This window comes from Triticum urartu, chromosome 2 (assembly GCF_003073215.2).
Source record: "Triticum urartu cultivar G1812 chromosome 2, Tu2.1, whole genome shotgun sequence".
NCBI lineage: Eukaryota > Viridiplantae > Streptophyta > Magnoliopsida > Poales > Poaceae > Triticum > Triticum urartu.
In genome coordinates, this window is record NC_053023.1 from 647,760,080 (window position 1) to 647,778,978 (window position 18,899).

The following is an 18,899-nucleotide window of genomic DNA, read 5'->3' on the forward strand; positions in this document are numbered from 1 at the left end:
TCTAGGAATAAACCGTGTTGGATCAATGAGCAATCACACACGACTTTCTCTTGAAAACTGTTTGCGTTAGGCCACCTTGCGCAAACGTTTACCACATAAAAACTGTGTGTGATGGACAGCCTTTGCCACACCGTTTTTTCTACGGACCGTGTGTGATGCATTCAATAACGCAAACAATAAAATTGTTAATATCGTGTGCAATGGGAACCCTATCACAAACGATTTAACGGGAAAAATTGTGTGTGATGTACCTGTGAACGAAAACGTTTTCCTTGGAGCGACTGCGTGGGATGTACATACGAATAGAAACGTTTAGCGGGGACTGACTGTGTAGGATGTACTTGCGACTGGAAACAATTCCGCATGTATAATTGTATTTTTTTAGCTCTACTGTATGTATTTCCGTATTTAAGCGCTCGCCGGTAGCACACGACCTCATTTTGGCAAGCATGTGTGCCAGGAGGGCATATCCCCGACGGTTTCTGGGTCGTGTGGGAAGAACCCCCCTATCGCCGTCACTCACTAGGCAACGATTCGAAATGTCGTCGCAGAAAGGGGTTGAAACCGTTTGTATAGCACCGACGCATACTAGTGACTTTATCACTATGCATTAGCGATAATTGTAGAAGCAATAGTTGGCGAGACGACCACGACGCTATGATGGAGATCAAGGTGTCGAGCCGGTGACTATGGAGATCATGACGATGCTTTGGATATGAATATCAAAAGCACAAGATGATGATGGCCATATCATGTCACATATTTTGATTGCATGTGATGCTTATCTTTTACGCATCTTATTTTGCTTAGTACGGCGCAGGAAGAAACTCCATGCAGATGGACTTTTGGAATCACTTGATTGTGAATCATTTGATACTTGCGAACCATGCCTCATGGGCAAGATGACTAAAACTCCGTTCTCCGGAACAATGGAGCGAGCTAATGACTTAATGGAAATAATACATACCGATGTATGCGGTCCGATGAGTACTGAGGCACGCGGCGGGTATCGTTATTTTCTAATCTTCACAGATGATTTAAGTAGATATGGGTATATTTACTTAATGAAACACAAATCTGAAACATTTGAAAAGCTCAAAGAATTTCAGAGTGTGTTGACACACAAACACGTCACGTGTACCCTCGACGTCGGGGGTGATGCACCGCAGCTCACGTCGAAGGAGACTCGACCGACAGCGCGATACGCAGGACAGTCGGCAAGCGCTTTTGCAGACCCGAAACCCCACGCACCCAGGAGGGACCCCGTCAGGGATTGCAGCAGCTATGGGTTGCCCTAGGTCAATTCGCTCGCCCCTAGAGCCTCGGTACTCACAGCTCTCAAACTCGAGGAACAGCGAAGAACGAGAGAGAAAAACGGTGGGGAGATAAAACATAGATGGAAAAGTAGTATATTAATTTGTTCAATTGCGTCTTGTTTTAATCGGCCGTCACCCCCAACATATATAAGAGGCGGCTAGACTTCCCGTACAAGCAAAGGATTTATCTAGGCTTTCCTTACAAGAAAATTACATCAATTCAAGTCCAAAACCCTAATCAAATTCGGATTGGTTTTATCCGAACTTTCCAAAACTGTTCAGTTTAAACTGGTTGTACTTTGCGGGTCCTTTTTGTGGTGGCAAACGACCTCGGATTGAGATGATCTTTATATCAAAATCGATCATTTTGACGAGACACACAACTTCCGTGTAGAACACTTTTCCATCCCCCCTGTTTTTCGGCAAAGCTTGTGTGCCGAAAAATAACTTGTATTGTGCTTGTTCTAAGGATGATGTCAACACTCCATCGGCCATTTATTTTTCTTAGGGCGATAATTATGTATCGGCCATTGCCTATTTAGGCTTCTTGCCATAAACTCGGATGGTATTTCTTCAAGTATTTGCCATTGAGAGCTCGAGGTAACAATGCCCCTTGCATGGATTCCACCAAATATGAATTTACGAGAACTACTCTTGCGATCCTAATAGGACCTTCCCAACTTGGAGACCACTTCCCGAATTTTCTATCTTTTGAATCAATCGGTAGAATCACTTTCCAGGCGAGATCGCCAACTTGAAAATTCTTCAACTTGACTTTCTTATTGTAAGCTCTTGCCACCCTCAACTTGTCTCTCTCTATGGCCTTCAAAGCAGCCAAACGTTTATCGGCAACTTCGTCAATGTTGTCCATCATTAAGTTATAAAAGTCTGCTGCCGATAAATCATTTTGTTTGTCTATTCTCAAAGCATTAAATTTCACTTCCACTAGTAAAACAGCCTCTTGATCGTATACTAGCTCGTATGGAGTCACTTTCGTAGCACCATGCCTTGAGATCCTATGTGCCCACAAAGCTTGAGACAACAACTCATGCCATCTTCTTGGATTATCCTCAATCTTCTTCTTGATGAGTTTGATCAAAATTTTATTGCTAGACTCAGCTTGTCCATTGGCTTGGGCATAATATGGAGAGAAATTGAGCAACTTTATGTTATAAGATTCAGCAAATTCTCTGACTTGGTGTGACATGAAAGATGAGCCTTGATCTGTATTCAACGTTTGAGGAATGCCGAATCTATGAATAATGTGCTCGGTTATTAATTTAATTACCTCCGTATGTGTCATGTTCTTGAGAGGTATTGCTTCAGACCATTTAGTGAAATAATCGGTTGCTACCAATACGAATCGATGCCCCTTTGAGGAAGACGGATGGATTTGTCCAATAAAGTCTAAACCCCATCCTCTGAAAGGCCACGGCTTGATAATGGGACGTAACATAGCAGCAGGAGCCAACTGAATATCACCAAATTTTGACAAGCTTCACACCCTTTGTAATATCTGAAGCAATCATTAATCATAGTCGGCCAATAAAATCCAGCACGTCGTAGCAACCATTTCATCTTGGGAGCTGACTGATGAGTGCCATAAATACCTTCATGGACCTCCCCCATAGAAACTCTCACTTGGTCCTCATCCAAGAACTTTAAAAGAATATCATCAACTGTTCGGCGATAGAGACCGTCATCTCTCATTGTGTATTTGAAAGCCATATGCCGAACAGCCCTGTCCACCCTTCTACTAGGATCACACAAATAATCAATGATGGGTTTCCTCCAGTCTTGATTTTCTCCTGCATTGCATATTTCATTAGTGGCTGAAACGGTGGGCTCCGGTTCGCCCCCCCCCCCCTATGTTGGCAAGACTAGACATCGGCTTTTTAGAAATATGGAACAAGCCACAATCAACATGATAGTCGGATGCTTGTTGTGCCAACTCATTCGCTTTCCAATTGTCATGTCTAGATATATGAGCAATGCTAAAATAATTCAAAGTAGAAATTATATCTAGACATTTATCAAGATAAACATTAAGTGATTCGTCAAAACATTGAAAGACTTTGGATATTTGTTGCACTACTAATAACGAATCACCATAAGCCTCAATATGTGTAACACCTATAGAAAGCAACATCTCTAGGCCGAATAATAATGCTTCATATTCGGCTTGATTGTTTGTACAAGAATATTCTAAGCGGCATGAGGCTTCAAAAATAGCACCATGAGGAGATATGTAAACAATACCAACACCTTGGCCATTGCTACAAACTGAACCGTCAAAATATAATCTCCATGGTACTAGTGAGACAAGGTTTATATCAACATCATGCTTGTCATTAATCCGATGTTCAACAATAAAATTAGCAATGATTTGGCCTTTCATGGATCTTAGAGATTCATAAGCCAAATCATATTCAATCAAAGCATAAGCCCACTTGCCAATTCTACCACTAAGAATTGGTCTATGCAACATGTATTTAATGACATCGGTCTGACAAACTACTATGCAAGCACTTGGCACTAAATAATGTCTTAATTTTGTGCAAGCATAATATAAACATAGACATAATTTTTCAATAAATGTATACCTTGTCTCGGCGTCCAATAAGCGGCGGCTCAAATAAGTGATGGCATACTCTTTTCCTTCGGTTTCTTGAGTCAGAACAACACCAATAACTCCTTCCTCTGCTGCAATGTAAAGCCTGAAGGGTTCCCTATGCTTGGGTGCTTTCATCACCAGATGAGTGCACAAATAATTCTTGATCATATCAAATGCTTTTTGCTGTTTTGCCCCCCAAGTGAAATCAGCATCATTCTTTAACCGAAGGATAGGAGTAAACGCATCAACCTTCCCTGACAGATTAGCTATGAACCTCCTCAAATAATTGACCTTGCCAAGGAACTTTTGCATTCTCTCTTGCATGTTGGAGCCTCCACTTTCTGTATGGCCTCTATCTTTTTGGGATCAATCTCTATGCCATCTTCATGGATAATGAAACCCAAAAACTTGCCAGTTGACACACCGAATGCACACTTCAAAGGATTCATCTTCAGTCCATACTTTTTCATTCTTTCAAAAGCTAAATGCAAATCGGCCAAGTGAGACTCAAAAGCATCCGATTTGACAACAATATCATCAATATAAACTTCAAGTATGACACCGAGTAAATCATGAAAAATCAAATTCATAGCCCTTTGATATGTGGCGCCAGCATTTTTTAACCCGAATGTCATTACTGTCCACTCGAATAAACCAAGAAAACCAGGGCAACAAAAAGCTATCTTGGACAAGTCCTCTTTGGCCATAAAAATTTGATTGTATCCGGCATTACCATCTAGGAAGCTAATAACCTTATGTCCAGAAGCATCATTAATAAGCATATCAGCTATTGGCATGGGATACTCATATTTGGCTGTAGCCCTATTCAAATCTCTGAAGTCAATGCACACCCTCAACTTGTCGGATCCTTTCTTCTCCACTGGGACAATGTTAGAAATCCACTCGGCATACCTGCAAGGTCTAATGAAAGTAGCTTTAAGCAAATGACCCATCTCTTCCTTGATCCGGTCATATGTTTTTGGATTAAACTTTCTGGCCGATTGTTTATATGGTCTAAAACCAGCCTTTATAGGTAACCGATGCTCCACTAGCTCTCGGCTTAACCCTGGCATCTCATGATATTCCCATGCAAAGCAACAAATATATTCTTTCAATAGCTTGATTAACTTAGCTTTATAATCGGCTTTCAAATTTTTGTTTACAAACGCCGGCCTAGAAATTGAACCATCTCCTATATCTATCTCTTCTAATGGATCGGCCGATGTAAAACCTTGTCCTAATTTATCCATATCATCTAACTCTTCTATAGACTCATACATACCGTTTTCATTAGACCGATATTCTACAAGTCGCTTTTGTAACCACTCTGGGTTAGGATCCATTTAAACATAACATACCTTGGAGCTGATTGCATTCAGCCGGCTTTAAAGAGACGGGCACGAAACCATTCTTGGTCGCGCTGAGAAAATCAAACTCTGCTAAGTCGCGCCCCGTCAAGCAAGTAGCATTAGGATGTTGCCAATCCATCGATGCATCGGCCAAAGGCTGAATTATTCGCATGAATGACTTCCACTTCATCATCAACCCACTGGATTAAAAACTGGTGCATAGTAGATGGCACGCATTGGTTTGCATGAACCCAATCACGGCCTGGTATGACATTGTAGTTACCTTGCACCTCAGCGATAAAGAATGCAGTAGCCAAAGTTTTGCTTCCGACTGTAAGCTCCACATACATCACACCTTTGGCTTCAGTTTTCTCTTTGCCTTCAAATCCATTGAGCACCATGTTGGTCTTTATGAACTCTTCATCATGCAGCCCCAATTTTCTGAAGATCGAGTACGGCATAAGATTCACCACGGCACCACCATCAACCAGCATCCGAGTGAGCGGTGACCCATTGATATGACCTCTGAGATATAACGGTTTCAGATGCATTACTGGTTCTTTTGGCTTCTCGAATATTGCGTTTTTAGGGCCAAAATCCAGCTGAGCCACCTCCCCTTCCTCATCTACAGCATGAAACTCGGCAAGTAATACACCATATTAATATCCATACCTTCATGAACCGGTGTAGACTCGTAATCTAACATATCCTCCTCTTCCCCTAATGTATCCACCTATTCTGAAATTTGTTCAAGCGAAGAGGAATCAATAGGTAACTCGGACGATGCAATGATCACATCGTCCTCTTTTGGTGGTGTAGGCGCTGCTGTGATAGGTGTAGAAGCCACTGCATTTTGTATTTGTTTAGGCTTACACACTTGTTTTGTAGGCACCATGGGCCGACTGTCGTTGAACAACTTATCCCTTTGCTTCTCGGCCTCTTGTTCTGTCATCTCTTGACTTCTTAGCCTTTGTAGTTTCCTCTTTTGTGTCTTTGTCAGCCCTGGAGGACACCACTTTGGATGATTGTAATTAGGATCTCTCGTCTTTACTTGGCTGGTGCTTGCTTCATGGTCATTAGCCGAGTGCTTTGGCGCGATAGCAAGTATAGGCTCAGTCGGGTTGCTATGCACAATCGGCTGTTATATGGCGAATGTTTCGGTGCCCAAGATGAGTGAGTCAGCATTGATTTTTTCCTTACCTTTCCTTGACTCAACCGTTGCAGCACTTGGCGACTTAACACACCATTCTTGCTTGCCGACCCTTTTCTGATTATCTTGCACTGGCCGATTGACACCATTGTTCAAACGGCCTCGTGTGGGATAAAAAATGTCTCTCATGAACGGACCTCCTTGGTTCTGCCCAACCCAGATGAAAAGAATAAGGGGCCATTGGGGGCTGCCACCATCCTCCATTGAAGTCTCCCATGTAGTATGGCACATAGGGGGGTGGCGGCATCCATGGTCCCGGCGCCCATGACCCATATGGCCTTGCATGATGCTGAAATTCTTCCTGAGGAGGTGACCTTGAGTGTTTCAAATTTGATGACCGGTCAGAGATAGAACCGGTTGCTTGACTGGCATACTTGGACAACAACATATCAAAAGTTGGTTTGATTTTCTTGCACTGCACTTTAGCTTTATTCGTCTTCCACTTACCAACCTCCGGACTCTTGGGCTTAACAAATTTAACTCAAGTGTCTTGCTACACCTGTGCTTGCCCCCCGAGTGTAGGATTCTTGATGGTAATTTTGATCACTTCCTTGCCATCGGGTTGCTTATCAAGTACAACCTGTCTCCCCAAGACCTTGTCGCCCTCTTTGTCTTTCCTGGGCTCACCAACAATGACATTAGCTTTATTAGCAGATTCGGCAACCTCCGGCCAAATGAGTAGCTTATTCCCATCCAAATCCATGGTATTCATTGGAAAAGGTTGTTTATCAACTTGCATCTCAGAGAAGTTCAATCGTCCGTCATTAATGGCCGATTGTATCAGTCGTCGAAAAACATTGCAATCGTTAGTAGCATGAGAAAAAGAATTATGATACTTGCAATAAGCACGCCGTTTTAACTCTTCAAACGGAGGTAAAGTATGAGATATCCTAATAATTATAGCTTGCAGCAAAGCATCAAATATTCTATCACACTTAGCAATGTTAAAAGTAAACTTCATCTCTTCATCACGATTCTTATGAATCAGTTTCAGATCATTGCAAGTAAAGGGTTTGGCCTTAGATGTCCAAACAAATTCAGTAGCAAAAACATCACCCTCGTCGTTCGAGTGATCACTATCATATTCGACCATATTCATCTTTGGATGATCGACTTTGTATCCGTGCACTTCTTTGAGATCTTTTCTTCGGCTTTCCTGAGCCAAAGCCCTTTGTAAAACTTGGTTGATATTTAAGAACTCATAGCCTTCTAGATTTTCTTTAATGGGAGTTCTCAAACCACTCAGTACTAGGTCCGCCAAGTCCCTTTCTGTTATCACCAAACTAAAACACCAGTTTTTTGTTTCTCTGAATCTCTTGACATAATCGGAGACCGATTCATCATGCTTTTTTTAACCGATGTTAGATGTGACAACTTAAGTTCATTGTCGCCACTATAAAAGTGATCATGAAATTTCTGCTCTAGCTGCGACCAAACTCGAATGGAACCATGTGGTAAAGAAGAAAACCATGAAAATGCGGTACCAGTTAATGATAAAGGAAATAAACGCACTTTCAATTCATTCAATGAGCCTGCCTCACCCAATTGTGCTAAATGTTAACTAACATACTCCCATGTGGTTTTTGTGCCTTCTCCATTAAACTTAACAAAATCTGGAATTTTATATCCTGGAGGGCACTGGATGGCATCAAATTATTCGGGGTATGGCTTTTGGTAAATCCGATTCCGAGGTAGCTCAACTCCAAAATTCTCTTGAAGCATCTTAGCCATCTCCTCTCTTAAATTAGCTAGGGCATCATCTCTAGTAGACGATGAAGCTTGCTGTTGTGGCATGGGAAGAGTAGGACTATTAGTTGTAGGTAGGAATTGTGGCATATATGCCGAACCATAGTTCAGTAATGGCTGAGTGGTTGTAGCTGTAGGTAGGGTTTGGTTCGGTGTTGCCACCGAACCCGGCATGATCATGATGGGACTAATGGGTGCAGCCACAATCTGATTTGTTTGAGTAGGATAATAAGTCATCGGCATGGGAGGCGCCGATGAAATAGGTAAAGTCAGATTAGGGTTTTGCACACTAGCAGCTATACCACCATTACCACTAGATGATTGAGATATATTCTTCTGAGCATTAGTATTTTCTATGAAAGTTTGATAGACTAGATTGTTGCCATCAGCAATACGACTCTCAATCTCAGCCCACTACTCAGGAGAAAAGGTAGTACTTACAGGGGTTTTAACCTGCTCGGCTTGAAGAGGAGGAAACTTGATTTCTTCAATCGGAGTGATGTTGCATTGGCGATCCTTCTTGAATTTTGCAAGGAACTCCTACAGGTCCTTCTCCTCGCGCGCCTTCTTGTACTCCTCATAAACTTGGCGATGATTGGCCGATATCTCATCAAAACTGGGCTTAATGATGTTATCGGCGTCTACCTCAGATGGCTTGGGAAGATCGGACATGGTGGATTATGACGATTGATCTTTTGTCCCCAGCGGAGTCACCAAAAAGTGTGTTCACACATGAACACGTCACGTGTAACCTCGAAGCCAGGGGTGATGCACCGCAGCTCATGTCGAAGGAGACCCGGCCGACAGCGCGATACGCAGGACAATCGGCGGGCGCTTTTGCAGACCCGAAACCCCGCGCACCCGGGAGGGACCCCGTCAGGGATTGCGGCGGCTATGGGTTTCCCTAGGTCGATTCGCTCGCCCCTAGAGCCTCGGTACTCGTAGCTCTCAAACTCGAGGAACAGCGAAGAACAAGAGAGAAAAACGGTGGGGAGATAAAACATAGATGAAAAAGTAGTATATTGATTTGTTCGATTGCGTGTTGTTTTAATCGGCCATCACCCCCAACATATATAAGAGGCTGTTAGACTTCCTGTACAAGCAAAGGATTTATCTAGGCTTTCCTTACAAGAAAATTACATCAATTCGCGTCCAAAACCATAATCAAATTCGGATTGGTTTTATTCGAACTTTCCAAAACTGTTCAGTTTAAACTGGCTGTACTTTGCGGGTCATTTTTGTGGTGGCAAACGACCTCGGATTGAGACGATCTTTATATAAAAATCGATCGTTTTGACGAGACGCACAACTTCCATGTAGAACACTTTTCCATCCAAGATAATATGAATAACCTTTTAAGCCCATCTTCAACTTCTCATTGGCTTGACTATCATAGCCTCCACCCCGGCAGGCTTTCCACCCGGGTAACGTTTCCACACCGGCAAGGTTTCTACCCGGCAAGCCTTTATATCATTAAGGTTTTACTCCGGCATGTTTCTAACCCGGCAAGGGTTCCTCCCCGGCAAGGTTTCTCCCCCGGCAAGATTTCACATCAACAAGGTTTTACCCCGGCAAGGTTTCTACCCCGGCAAGGGTTCCTCCCCGGCAAGGTTTCTCCCTCGGCAAGATTTCACACCGGCAATCTTCCACACCGGTGAGCTTCCGGCGCCGGCAAGCTTTCCATGCCGGCAAGCCTTCACAGCGGCAAGGTTTTACCCCGGCAAGGTTTTCATTCAGCCGGCAAAGGCCAAATACTTTCTCACTCAGGGCCGGCCCACGAAGTGTTGTCTCTAACTTTTGCATACGAACCCGGATTCTTGACCATGCCAAAATCTGGTGTCAACAGAGTGAAGTAGAGAATCATAGTAACAAGCAAATAAAGTTTCTACGATCTGATCGCGGAGGCGAATATTTGAGTTACGAGTTTGGTCTTCATTTAAAACAATGTGGAATAGTTTCACAACTCACGCCACCTGGAACACCACAGCATAATGGTGTGTCTGAACATCGTAACCGTACTTTATTAGATATGGTGTGATCTATGATGTATCTTACTGATTTACCACTATCGTTTTGGGGTTATGCATTAGAGATAGTTGCATTCACATTAAATAGGGCATTGTCTAAATCCGTTGAGACGACACAGTATGAATTGTGGTTTGGCAAGAAATCTAAGCTGTCGTTTCTTAAAGTTTGGGGTTGTGACACTTATGTCAAAAGGCTTCAGCCTGATAAGCTCGAACCCAAATCGGAGAAGTGCGTCTTCATAGGATATCCTAAGGAAACAATTGGGTACACCTTCTACCACAAATCCGAAGGCAAGATATTTGTTGCCAAGAATGGAAACTTTCTAGAGAAGGAGTTTCTCTCGAAAGAAGTGAGTGGGAGGACAGTAAAACTTGATGAGGTAATTGTACCTTCTCTTGAATTGGAAAGTAGCTCATCAGAGAAATCCGTTCCCGTGATGCCTACACCAACTAGAGAGGAAGCTAATGATAATGATCATGAAACTTTAGATCAAGATACTACTGGACCTCGTAGGTTGAACAGAGCACGTTCCGTACCAGAGTGGTACGGTAACCCTGTCCTGGAAGTCATGTTACTAGACAATGACGAACCTACGAACTATGAAGAAGCTATGATGAGCCCAGATTCTGATAAATGGCTTGAGGCCATGAAATCTGAGATGGGATCCATGTATGAGAACAAAGTGTGGACTTTGGTGGACTTGCCCGATGATCGGCGAGCCATAGAGAATAAATTGATCTTCAAGAAGAAGACTGACCCTAATGCTAATGTTACTGTCTACAAAGCATGACTTGGAGCAAAAGGTTCTCGACAAGTTCAAGGGGTTGACTATGATGAGATTTTCTCACCCGTAGTGATGCTGAAGTCTGTCTGAATCATGTTAGCAATTGCTACTTTATTATGAAATCTGGCAAATGGACGTCAAAAACTGTATTCCTTGATGAATTTTTTAAAGAAGAGTTGTATATGATGCAACCATAAGTTTTTGTCGATCCTGAAGGTGCTAACAAAGTGTGCAAGCTCCAGCGACGATCCATCTATGGATTGGTGGAAGCATATCGGAGTTGGAATATACACTTTGATAAGGTGATCAAAGCATATGGTTTTATACAGACTTACGATGAAGCCTGTATTTACAAGAACTGTAGCATTTCTGATAGTATATGTGGATGACATATTATTGATTGAAATGATAAAGAATTTCTGGATAGCATAGAAGGATACATGAATAAGAATTTTTCAATGAAAGACCTTAGTGAAGCTACTTACATATTGGGCATCAAGATCTATAGGGATAGATCGAGATGCTTAATAGGACTTTCACAAAGTATATACCTTGGCAAAATTTTGAAGAAGTCAAAAATAGACCAGTCAAAGAAAGGGTTCTTGTCTGTGTTGCAAGGTGTGAATTTGAGTAAGACTCAAAACCAACCACGACAGAAGATAAAGAGAGAATGAAAGTCATTCCCTATGCCTCAGCCATAGGTTCTATAAAGTATGCCATGCTGTGTACCAGACCTACTGTGTACCTTGTCATGAGTTTGGCAATGGGTAAAATGGTGATCCAGGAGTAGATCACTGGACAACGGTCAAAATTATCCTTAGTTACCTAAGAGTACTAAGGAAGTGTTTCTTGGTTATGGAGGTGATAAAGAGTTTGTCGTAAAGGGTTACGTCGATGCAAGCTTTAACACCGATTCAGATGACTCTGAGTCTCGATCTGGATACATATTGAAAGTGGGAGCAATTAGTTAGAGTAGCTCCATGCAGAGCATTGTGGGCATAGAAATTTGCAAAATACATATGAATCTGAATGTGATAGACCCGTTGACTAAACCTATCTCACAAGCAAAACATGAGCACACCTTAGTACTTTTTGGGTGTTAATCACATATCAATGTGAACTAGATTATTGACTCTAGTAAACTCTTTGGGTGTTGGTCACATAGCGATGTGAACTATGGGTGTTAAATCACATGGTGATGTGACTAGATTATTGACTCTAGTGCAAGTAGGAGACTGAAGGAAATATGCCCTAGAGGCAATAATAAAGTTGTTATTTTATATTTGCTTATTCATGATAAAGGTTTATTATTCATGCTAGAATTGTATTGATCGAAAACATTAATACATGTGTGAATACATAAACAAACACTGCGTCCCTAGTGAGCCTCTACTAGACTAGCTCGTTGATCAAAGATGGTTAAGGTTTCCTAACCATAGACATGAGTTGTCATTTGATAATGGGATCACATCATTAGGAGAATGATGTGATGGACAATACCCATCCGTTAGCTTAGCATAATGATCGTTCAGTTTTATTGCTATTGCTTTCTTCATGTCAAATACATATTCCTTTGACTATGAGATTATGCAAATCCCGGACACCGGAGGAATACCTTGTGTGCTATCAAATGTTACAATGTAACTAGGTGATTATAAAGATGCTCTACAGGTATCTCCGAAGGTGTTTGTTGAGTTGGCATAGATCGAGATTAGGATTTGTCACTCCGAGTATCAGAGAGGTATCTCTGGGCCCTCTCGGTAGTACACATCATAAGCTTGCAAGCAGACGACTAAGGAGTTTGTCACGAGGTGATGTATTACGGAACGAGTAAAGAGACTTGCCGGTAACGAGATTGAACTAGGTATGAAAATACCGACGATTGAATCTCGGGTAAGTAACATACCGATAGACAAAGAGAATAATGTATGTTGTCAAACGGTTCGACCGATAAAGATCTTCGTAGAATATGTAGGAGACAATATGAGCATCCAGGTTCCGCTATTGGTTATTGACCGGAGAGGTGTCCCGGTCATGTCTACATAGTTCTCGAACCCGTAAGGTCCGCACGCTTAACGTTCGATGATGATATAGTATTATATGATTATGAGTTATGTGATTTGGTGACCGAATATTGTTCGGAGTCCCGGATGAGATCATGGACATGACGAGGAGTCTTGAAATGGTATAGAGGTAAAGATTGATATATATAGGACAATGATATTTGGACACTGAAAGTGTTTCGGAGGGTACCGGGTACATATAGGGTCACCGGAAGGGGTTTCGGGCACCCCCCCCCCCCCGCTCCGCCGACAAAGATATGGGCTTGATCGGGAAAGGGAGGGACAGACCAGCCCACAATGGGCTGGTGCGCCCCTCCACCAGGCCGGCCAGCCCTAGGAAAAGGAAAGGGGGAGGGCAAGTCCCTCCTTCCTTCCCCTCCTCAAGGGAGAAAGGAAAGGGGGGGCACCTCCCCCTTCCTTCCCCTGGCGCCTATACAAGGAAGGGGGCAAACCAGGGCAGGAGCCCAAGTGGGATTCGGCCCCACTTGGGGCGCCCCATGGCATCTATATATATATATATATGAGGAGGGGGCGCCTAGAACACACAACATCAATTGTTAGTCGTGTGCGGCGTCCCCCTCCACAGTTTACACCTCCGGTCATAGTTTTACGGTGCTTAGGCAAAGCCCTACGAGAATCACTTCACTATCACCGTCACCAAGTCATCGTGCTGACGGAACTCATCTACTATATCGACACCTTGCTATATCAAGAAAGCGAGGGACGTCATCAAGCTGAACGTGTGTAGAACTCGGAGGTGCCGTACGTTAGGTACTCGATTGGTGGAACGCAAAGAAAGTTCGACTACATCAACTGCGTTGTGAAACGCTTCCGCATACGGTCTACGAGGGTACGTAGACACATTCTCCCCTCCTTGCTATGAATCTCCTAGATAGATCTTGCGTGAGCGTAGGTATTTTTTAAAATTGTATGCTACGTTTCCCAACAAAAACGAGGGCCGCCACCAGCCTTACCCTCCTCACCGCGGCCATCTTCGCCTGGTCAGGCCAAAGAGGGAGCCGGGGACGCCGCCCGTCATCGTGAAACAGGAGCACGTTGACATGGCCGCCGCTGATGAGACCGCTCTCAAATGGACGCGGGACGACTACGTCCGTGAGGAGATGGAACGCCAGCGCCGCACCCTCGAGGAGACCGCCGCTTGGCACCGCAGCCGCGACGAGGGCGGCATCATCATCCTCGAGGACAGCAATGATGAGGCACCGCCGCCCACCAAGCCCGTCCGCCGAGGCGACCCAAGGCATGGCTGTAGCAAGGGCGACGATGACGGTGGCGGCGACTACACAGACTTCTTCAATCTCCTCGGCATGTAGAAGGCTCGGGACGGCGGCGGCATAGTTTTAGGTTTTTTAGGTTATGTCTTTCAAATTATTTACAAAAATAAATGGATTTCGTCCAATTTTGCCTAAATTTCGTCCAAATTCAGCCAAGCTAATTTTTTTAAAAAATCGTCTGGGGGCCAACTTGGGGCGGCGAGTGGGAACATGACCGCCCCCATGGTGAAAATAACGCGGCTCGCCCCAGGAGGCACTATTTCAGTCCCTGGGGGCGCCGAATGAGTGGAGATACTCTCACTCGTTTGCCTCCCTCCTCTCGATGCCATCGACCTCACCTTGCACCACTAGGAGGAGAGAAGCAGTGCGTGCTCGATTCCCTGCACCAGTCGGCCGCTGGCGCTGGCGAGGTCCTCCACCGCCGCCGCCCGCATCTCTCGCGTGTTCTCCTCCTCCCTCTGCGCCCCATCGCCCCACTCTCACCCTATTTATCTTCCTTGCTGCAGCGCTGAAGGAAGCCATGACCGACTCCTTTCAGTTCGTGTTGCCGCTGTCGGTTGCCCTCGCCGATGCATTCCCGGTTGCCCCGTTGCCAGCATCTTGCTACCTCTTGAGCTTGCGTTGGATTTCCCCGAAGAGGAAAGGATGATGCAGTAGAGTAGCGTAAGTATTTCCCTCAGTTTTTGAGAACCACGGTATCAATCCAATAGGAGGCCACGCTCAAGTCCCTTGTACCTGCACAAAACGATGGCTACTCGCAACCAACGCGATTAGGGGTTGTCAATCCCTTCACGGTCACTTACGAGAGTGAGATCTGATAGATATAATATTTTTTGGTATTTTTGGTATAGAGATGCAAAGTGAAAAGTAAAAGGCAAAGTAAAAAAGCAAAGCAAGATTAAAGTGATGGAGATTGATATGATGAGAATAGACCCGGGGGCCATAGGTTTCACTAGTGGCTTCTCTCAAGAGTATAAGTATTCTACGGTGGGTGAACAAATTACTGTTGAGCAATTGACAGAACTGAGCATAGTTATGAGAATATCTAGGCATGATCATGTATATAGGCATCACGTCCGTGACAAGTAGACCGAAACGATTCTGCATCTACTACTATTACTCCACTCATCGACCGCTATCCAGCATGCATCTAGAGTATTAAGTTAAAAATAGAGTAACGCTTTAAGCAAGATGACATGATGTAGAGAGATAAATTCATGCAATATGAAATAAACCCCATCTTGTTATCCTCGATGGCAACGATGCAATACGTTCCTTGTGTTGGAAATATGCCCTAGAGGCAATAATAAATTGGTTATTATTATATTTCCTTGTTCATGATAATCGTTTATTATCCATGCTAGAATTGTATTGATAGGAAACTCAGATACATGTGTGGATACATAGACAACACCATGTCCCTAGTAAGCCTCTAGTTGACTAGCTCGTTGATCAATAGATGGTTACGGTTTACTGACCATGGACATTGGATGTCATTGATAACGGGATCACATCATTAGGAGAATGATGTGATGGACAAGACCCAATCCTAATCCTAGCACAAGATCGTGTAGTTCATATGCTAAAGCTTTTCTAATGTCAAGTATCATTTCCTTAGACCATGAGATTGTGCAAATCCCGGATACCGTAGGAATACTTTGGGTGTGCCAAACGTCACAACGTAACTGGGTGACTATAAAGGTGCACTACGGGTATCTCCGAAAGTGTCTGTTGGGTTGGCACGAATCGAGACTGGGATTTGTCACTCCGTGTAAACGGAGAGGTATCTCTGGGCCCACTCGGTAGGACATCATCATAATGTGCACAATGTGATCAAGGAGTTGATCACGGGATGATGTGTTACGGAACGAGTAAAAGAGACTTGCCGGTAACGATATTGAACAAGGTATCGGGATATCGACGATCGAATCTCGGGCAAGTATCGTACCGCTAGACAAAGGGAATTGTATACGGGATTGATTAAGTCCTTGACATCATGGTTCATCCGATGAGATCATCGTGGAACATGTGGGAGCCAACATGGGTATCCAGATCCCGCTGTTGGTTATTGATCGGAGAGTCATCTCGGTCATGTCTGCATGTCTCCCGAACCCGTAGGGTCTACACACTTAAGGTTCGGTGACGCTATGGTTATAGAGATATTAGTATGCGGTAACCCGAAAGTTGTTCGGAGTCCCGGATGAGATCCCGGACGTCATGAGGAGTTCCGGAATGGTCCGGAGGTAAAGAATTATATATAGGAAGTGCTATTTCGGCCATCGGGACAAGTTTCGGGGTCACCGGTATTGTACCGGGACCACCGGAAGGGTCCCGGGGGTCCACCGGGTGGGACCACCTGCCCCGGGGGGCCACATGGGCTGTAGGGGGTGCGCCTTGGCCTATATGGGCCAAGGGCACCAGCCCCAAGAGGCCCATGTGCCAAGAGAAGAGGAAAAGGAAGAGTCCTAAAGGGGGAAGGCACCTCCGAGGTGCCTTGGGGAGGAGGGACTCCTCCCTGGCCGCACCCTTCCTTGGAGGAAGGGCCAAGGCTGCGCCCCCCCCTCTCCCTTGGCCCTCTATATAGTGGGGGAAAGGGAGGGCAGCATAACCTAAGCCCTGGCGCCTCCCTCTCCCTCCCATGACACATCTCCCTCCTCCCGCAGCGCTTGGCAAAGCCCTGTTGGAATCCCGCTACTTCCACCACCACGCCGTCGTGCTGTTGGATCTCCATCAACCTCTCCTCCCCCCTTGCTGGATCAAGAAGGAGGAGACGTCGCTGCTCCGTACGTGTGTTGAACGCGGAGGTGCCGTCCGTTCGGCGCTAGGATCATCGGTGATTTGGATCACGACGAGTACGACTCCATCAACCCCGTTCTCTTGAACGCTTCCGCGCGCGATCTACAAGGGTATGTAGATCCACTCCTCCCTCGTTGCTAGATGACTCCATAGATAGATCTTGGTGACACGTAGGAAAATTTTGAATTTATGCTACGTTCCCCAACACCTTGCTGCCCCTTCTATCACTGGGAAAGGACACCGCAAGATTGAACCCAAAGCTAAGCACTTCTCCCATGGCAAGAACTACCAATCTAGTTGGCCAAACCAAACGGATAATTCGAAGAGACTTGCAAAGATAACCAATCATACATAAAAGAATTCAGAGAAGATTCAAATATTATTCATACATAGACTTGATCATAAACCCACAATTCATCGGTCTCAACAAACACACCGCAAAAAGAAGAAGATTACATCGAATAGATCTCCATGAGAGAGGGGGAGAACTTTGTATTGAGATCCAAAAAGAGAGAAGAAGCCATCTAGCTAATAACTATGGACCCGAAGGTCTGAGGTAAACTACTTACACTTCATCGGAGAGGCTATGATGATGTAGAAGCCCTCCGTGATGACGGCCCTCTCCGTCGGAGCTCCGGAACAAGCCCCAAGATGGAATCTCGTGGATACAGAAAGTTGCGGTGGTGGAATTAGGTTGTTGGCTCCGTCTCTGTTCGTTTGGGGGTACGTAGGTATATATAGGAGGAAGAAGTACGTCGGTGGAGCTTCGATGGGCCCACGAGGGTCGGGGGGCGCCTGGGGGTATAGTGCGCGCCCCCCTACCTCGTGCCCACCTCAAAGCTTCCTTGGCGTAGGTTCCAAGTCTCCTGGGTCATATTCGGGAAGAAAATCACGTTCCAGAAAGGTTTATTCCGTTTGGACTCCGTTTGACATTCCGTTTCTTCGAAACACTGAAATAGGCAAAAAAAACAGCAATTCTGGGCTGGGCCTCCGGTTAATAGGTTAGTCCCAAAAATAATATAAAAGTGGAAAATAAAGCCCAATATAGTCCAAAACAGTAGATAATATAGCATGGAGCAATCAAAAATTATAGATACGTTGGAGACGTATCAGGCATCCCCAAGCTTAATTCCTGCTCGTCCTCGAGTAGGTAAATGATAAAAAGAGAATTTTTGATGCGGAGTGCTACTTGGCATAATTTCAATGCAAATCTTCTTAATTGTGATATGAATATTCATATTCGAAAGATTCAAGACAAAAGTTTATGTTGACATAAAAATAATAATACTTCAAGCATACTAACAAAGCAATTATGTCTTCTCAAAATAACATGGCCAAAGAAAGTTATCCCTACAAAATCATATAGTCTGGCTATGCTCTATCTTCACCACACAAAGTATTTAAATCATGCACAACCCCGATGACAAGCCAAGCAATTGTTTCATACTCTAACTTTTTCAAAACTTTTTCAATCTTCACGCAATACATGAGCGTGAGCCATGGATATAGCACTATATGTGGAATAGAATGGTGGTTGTGGAGAAGACAAAAAGAGGGTAAGATAGTCTCACATCAACTAGGTGTATCAACGGGCTATGGAGATGCCCATCAATAGATATCAATGTGAGTGAGTAGGGATTGCCATGCAACGGATGCACTAGAGCTATAAGTATATGAAAGCTCATCAAAAGAAACTAAGTG